Source organism: Melospiza melodia, chromosome 5 (genome assembly GCF_035770615.1).
Source record: "Melospiza melodia melodia isolate bMelMel2 chromosome 5, bMelMel2.pri, whole genome shotgun sequence".
Classification (NCBI taxonomy): domain Eukaryota; kingdom Metazoa; phylum Chordata; class Aves; order Passeriformes; family Passerellidae; genus Melospiza; species Melospiza melodia.
Window position 1 is genome coordinate 27,356,996 of NC_086198.1, and position 6,176 is coordinate 27,363,171.

Genomic DNA, 6,176 nt, shown 5'->3' on the forward strand with positions numbered 1-6,176 from the left:
TGCAGGACTGTATTCCCACACCAGTGATGTTGAGCTGAGCTGGATCTCTTTGGAGAGTGCTCAGGAAAAGGGAGTGCTCAGAAGCAGTGCTGTGGCTGTTTAACCTGGCTGCTCAAACTCACGACTTGATGGGCAGTCCCGCAGGAGAACTTTTCCAATGTAAGGATAAGACCTGGGTCATCACCAGAAAAGGTTTGCAAGCAAAAAGTAATCACAGTAGCAGGATGCTTTGAAATGTGATATGTGATATGTGATAGTTGAACAAGAAAAAAATGTGTCTTTTCAAAGTGTGATAGGTCCCAAGTGATTCTAATACTATCTATTCTTTCATGTAATCTAAAGACTGGTTTCTGTTTGAGAATTAAGAAGCAGTGCCATTTCCCTCGTGCAGTCCCTTGTCACTGTCATATTTTCTGGAAAAATACTTTTGCCAGGATTTCTCTCCTGGGAAATTGAGAAACCTCAGAGAAAAGGAAAAGTATTATCTCATTTGCTTCTCCTGTGTTTTTCTGCTTTGGAATGTGGTTGGAGATTGTTTATCCAACATGTGAATTGCTTTTACTTAATGACTAATCATGGTCCAGCTGTGTTGGGACTCTGGAGAGACTCACAGGTTTTTCATTATTATCTTATTAAGCCTTCTGTCTGTATCCTTTCTCTATTCTTTAGTATAGTTTTAGTATAGCATAATATAATATAATATAATATAATATAATATAATATAATATAATATAATATAATATAATATAATATAATATAATATAATATAATATAATATAATATAATATAATATAAATATCAATTTGCCTTCTAAGAACATGGAGTCAGATTCATCATTTCTTCCCTTTGATGGGGGACCCTGAAAATACCACAGTCCCTCTTTTGTATGCCATAATCTCTGTTATCATATCTGCATAAAGAGGCTGCTCAAGACATCCTAGCAACATTCAACCTGTCAATCAATTGTAAAGAGAGGCAGCAAAATATGGTGAACTTTGCCCAGTGATCGTTTTAGCAGGATGAGAAGCTATTTTTCCCACAAGGCTGAAGAGAAGGATTTTTTTTTTTTTGGCAAATGGGGACAGAAAGAAAAGCAGGATCTCACTTGTTATCTGCTGCCTTCTGAACAGCCACTGTTGGGATCCAGCCTCAAGCCAAGACTGCAGCACCACCTCTTGCCAAGGGTGTTGTCCCAAAAAAGCTTCCCTCACCCAGTGTGCAAGAGGCCAAAATTTACACACTTGAGGTATTTATTTACAGTTCTGTGCAGACAGAGGTGCTGGGTGGCAAATTCACAAAGCCAGCACAACAACTACCAAACCTTTTGCTCTTTATACATTTTAGCAAACAAAACATGCTTTCTTTTTTCTTTTTTCTTTTTTTTTTTTTTTGACAGCAGTGGATCTTAGATTATTAATGTCCTTTAGGTTTCAAACAATGTTTTTCTGATTGTTTGATTTTTAATTATGCTGCTAGATGAGCCAAAACCACAAGAACAGCCCCACACCCACAATAAAAAAAAGCCTTTATTTGAGGTGGAAGGGAAGAAGGGATCAACTCCAAACAAAACATTCTTTCTGGAAGTACGGTGGGCAAGTGAGACTGTGTTGTGTTTCAGGTTGAAGTCCCTCTTCTAGATTACTGATTCAACAGGCTAGTCACAAAATTAGGAGCAAAGTTGTTAATATAAAGAAATACTTCCCAAGGCATGAAAGAAGGAGAAGCAGTGTTATTTTCTGTTATTTTCTAATCTCTGTTTGATTTCTACCTAAAAAAACAAAAAAAAAAAAACAAAAAAAAAAACCAAAAAACAACAAAACAAAACCACCAACAAAGCAACATTTAACACCATCAATTTTATTCTGCTACAAAACATGAAAGCAATCTAATCTCCCAAGTTTTCAGGCTCCTGCTCCTCATTTATTGGCTTCCTGCCAATAAATGTCTCATCTATTTCTCTCTAAGACAACAGTACAAACGGAGAGGATTAACAACAGGCCACCCCTGTTGTGCTTCACAGGTTTACTGCTGCCCCTGCAGTTTGCAGATAGGACAGTGGTTATTATGGGACATAGGCCTTGTGTGATATGATTGCACAGCTTTTTCCTTCACAGTAACACCAAAATAAGCTTTCCAAATTTTCAAGCTAGCTCGTATCAAATGAAGTTCTAATTTATCTTGACCAAAGCACCCCTAATTTTTCCCAAACATACTGCTACCCTGAAACAAGTTCTGAAGGGATAATAAGGCTCTGTAAGATATCTAAGGAATTTTTAGACGAGGTGTGACAGCTGGACCTGCCCGCGCAGGTATGAGGCCCTCCAGACAGAGCCCTGCAGCTGACCTCAGTCCTTTCAGGTCTGGAATGCTGATCTCCACAGGATCCTGGGAGGTGAACTTCTGGTGTTCCCATTACCTTTTTCACCTTACAGCAAAGAGCAACACCCCACGGAGCCCTGGTGTACCACAAATAAGGACCAGGCTCTGGATTCCCGTCTGCATTTCTTATGAACTTTGCTACAGGAGAAGAGGGTGCTGGCAAACTGCCTCGGGGAACTGGAGCCAGTTGCTGCATCCCAGAGCAGCTCACTTGCAGAGGAGTTGCTGGGACAAATTTTCTCATCACATGCTTCACTGAGCACTACAACATTTCTGATTTGAGGCTGTTCAGCAGTGAAATGTATGTGACCAGCATTTTTTATCATTTTTTCTTTTGGGGGCTGGTCCTGTTAGAATTTATGTGAGCTGCTTCATCCCAGACATGGACAGAGATTGTGGAGCACTGAGATCTGTTGGAACCAAAGGAAGATTTATAAGTGGGCAGTCCCAAAAGGAGAGCATAATGTGATGGTGGTCACAGGGGTCTTAGCATGAGGGAAGAGACAAGAATGTTGACTCCATGTTTCAGAAGGCTTGATTTATTATTTTATGATATATTAAAACTATACTAAAAGAATAGAAGAAAGGATTTCATCAGAAGGCTGGCTAAGAATAGAAAAGGAATGATAACAAAGGCTTGTGACTGACCGAGACAGTCCAGACAGCTGGGCTGTGATTGGCCATTAATTAGAAACAACCACATGACACCAATCACAGATCCACCTGTTGCATTCCACAGCAGCAGATAATCATTGTTTACATTTTGTTCCTGAGGCCTCTCATCTTCTCATCTTTAGGAGAAAAAATCCTAAAGAAAGGCTTTTTCAGAAAATATCATGGCTACAGTGTAATTGTAGACAAGAAATTGGAGAGCCAGTGTCCTAGAGGCCACAGGTTGGTGTTAGACCAAGTCTTCTTGACAGCATGCCTAGGAGAGGTATGCATGTAGCTCTTTGCCTGTTATAAAATCCTTTCATCCCTGGTTTGTCAGGCTGTTTGGGTAAGCAAAAGGAGACAGATGTTTTGAATCAACATAAAGATATGTGCTAGGAGAGAATAGCCTTTATGAAATGCTGTACTCTACCAATAGTCAATGCTGAACATTGCTTCATTCTGGGGCAATCCTGAGTGGATATAGATCTATCCTAGAGCATGGGCCAGCCCCTCGCAGGCTGTGCAGCGCTGGTTGAGGGTCAGTTTGCGAGAGCAAGGGCTGCAGCATCTCTGCAGCTGCGTGCCCGACAGCCGAGACCCGCACACAGAGCGGCAGAAAGCGAACAGGACAAACACCTGAGCTGGGCCCGCGTTACCTCTGTGCCAGGTGGGTGCCTTCAGGAGCCCGGCCCATCTCTGCCCACCGGGCACGGCCCCGCAGCCCCTCACGGCCGAGGGAGGGGCCGAGGGCGGGACGGGCCGGCCCCGCCGCAGCCCCGGCCGCCGTGACGGGAGCGGCTCCGTGCCCAGCCCGGCTCCGCGGGGAGCAGCGCTCCGTGCCCGCCGCCGCCAGCCCCGGCTCTGGGCTCGCAGGTGAGGGCAGCCCGCGGCTCCGGGCGGGCGGGGGCCGGGGCAGGCCGGGCCCGGGGCAGCCGCGGCCTCCCGGGGCAGGAGCGGGTGACAGCGGGGTGGGCGTGCTGGCCCGGCAGCGACCGCATCCCGCGGGCCTGGGCGGACCCGGGTCCGGCTGGCGCTGGGTCCCGGGAACATACCCCGGGCATCTCCCGGGCATCCCCCGAGCATCCCCTGGCATCCCGGGAGTGTCCCCCGGGCATCCCCTGGCATCCCGGGAGTGTCCCCTGGGCATCCCCTGGCATACCGGGAGTGTCCCCCGCGCATCCCCTGGCATCCCGGGAGCATCCCCCGGGCATCCCGCGGCGGGCGCGGGCACCTCCGTCTCTCCCGGGTGGGTTTTGGGTCAGTCCGGTACTCGTCCCCGTTTGTTCAGTGACCTGGAAGGAGCGTGTGAGGTGCCCTGTGGGCAAACACGGAGGAATGAATGCCCTGTTGAGCTTTTTGTCTCCGGAGCTGTGGGTACAGCTGGTCAGGAGCAAGGCTTTAAGTTTTCTGCTTGAATTGGCTGCTGTAATGCTGAATTACTAAAATCACCTGTTAGTGTTTTATTGATTCCTGCCACATCCACGAGTTTCCTAAACAAGCGGCCAGTTAAGATGTGGAAACAGGAATCTGTCAGATCTGGCTGCCGCTTTCATTGCCTACTGACAATTAACTGTGCATGTACAATGGGAAGACAGAAGCTGCTAACATTGTCGCTCCAGTGAGGCTGATAGATTATGAACCTCTAACATCACACAGTAAACCTGTTCTGTTGCTGGGTACAATCCCAACAGTAGGTTTTTCTGTGCCTTGGGGCAGTCACTCTGCCATACATAATTTTGAAGTGTGTGGGATATCCTTTATTTGTAATGCAGTGACTGCTGCTGCTTTTAGTAGCAGGGACTGCTACAGTGTGGTGATGTGTTTCCCACAATCTCCTCTCTGTACTGTAACTTTTAGTTTATGTTGATTGTTATTTGGTGTTGTTTTTAAATATGGTTGCATGCTGAGCTAAAATCTTTGGTTAAGCCATGTGCAGTGACACACAGGTCTCTCTTCAGAGTTATTTGGTTCGGTTCCCTGATGTGCAATTTGTTTAAATGCTCCTGTGCAGTAGATTTGCCTTCATTTCTGACATACTGAGGTGTCCCTGTTAACAGGCTGAAGCATCAGCTGTTCAAAATGCATCTGTGAAATTGGCACAAATGAAAAATATTATTCAAAGTCACAATAAGCCAGACAGAGCTGAGAAGAAAGACTATGTTAAAGAAAACTAGATTTGGAATGAGGTACCATGTCAGCTGTTTCAGTTCTGACCCATTGAAGGCTGTAGACCAGAAGAGAACTGTGCATCTCTTAAAAGTATGGTTATGCTAACAAGTAAAAGCAAATTGCTGAAGCTTGTCATCTGACCAACACACCTTGTCAGGGCCATGTTCTTCTCCAGTTCCAATAAAATGGTGAAGGAGATTATCTTAATCCATGTCACTTAGGGTTCAGCCTGAAAAAGGTGTCCTTCATCCATGGGGCAGACAGATAGCTGCTTTGGGCCTGCTGATGCCTGACCACAACAGCAGCACCATCCCTTGCTCCTCCTGAAATGAATGATCCAATGAAACATGCCAAACATTGTGTCCAAGGAAGAAGGGGGACACTTCCCTGCAAATTTACTGAAGGCTGCTGGTTTGCAACAAGTGGTTGTTGGAGCCATGGGTGTGTTCTGACAGGAGCCCGGGACCATTTGTTTTCCTGGTCACTTTTCATGAGTAGCGTCTGGAAAGGGTTAATTCCCCATAAAAAGATAATTGTTCCTTGACAGCAGTAGCAGCTGTTACAGCAGTTGTACTAACAAATATGAGCCAGTTTTAGATGAGTAAGTGAGCTGCAGAAATTATGCCAGCTGCCTGTGTATTAACACATATACTTACTAATCACATATCCTTTATGCCAGGCAGGTATGTACCCACTGGTTAAATTAGTCTGTCTATTAAATTAAATTAAATTAGTCTACACAATAATTATTCCTCAGTGGGCAAGTGACCCAACTTTTGTTTTTTGCTTCTAACAATTTTCTTGCTTTAGCAGTCAAGCACAAGCTTTTCTCCTTCCTGCTGTTTGTTTTGTCTTTGTTAGGCTGAAAGGAGCTTACACATCTCTTCAGCTCACAAAAATGAAGTGGTAGCCATGAGATCTTTTGCTTTGTTTCTACCACCTCTCCCTGCCTCTTCTCCTTGCCCTTTACTCTG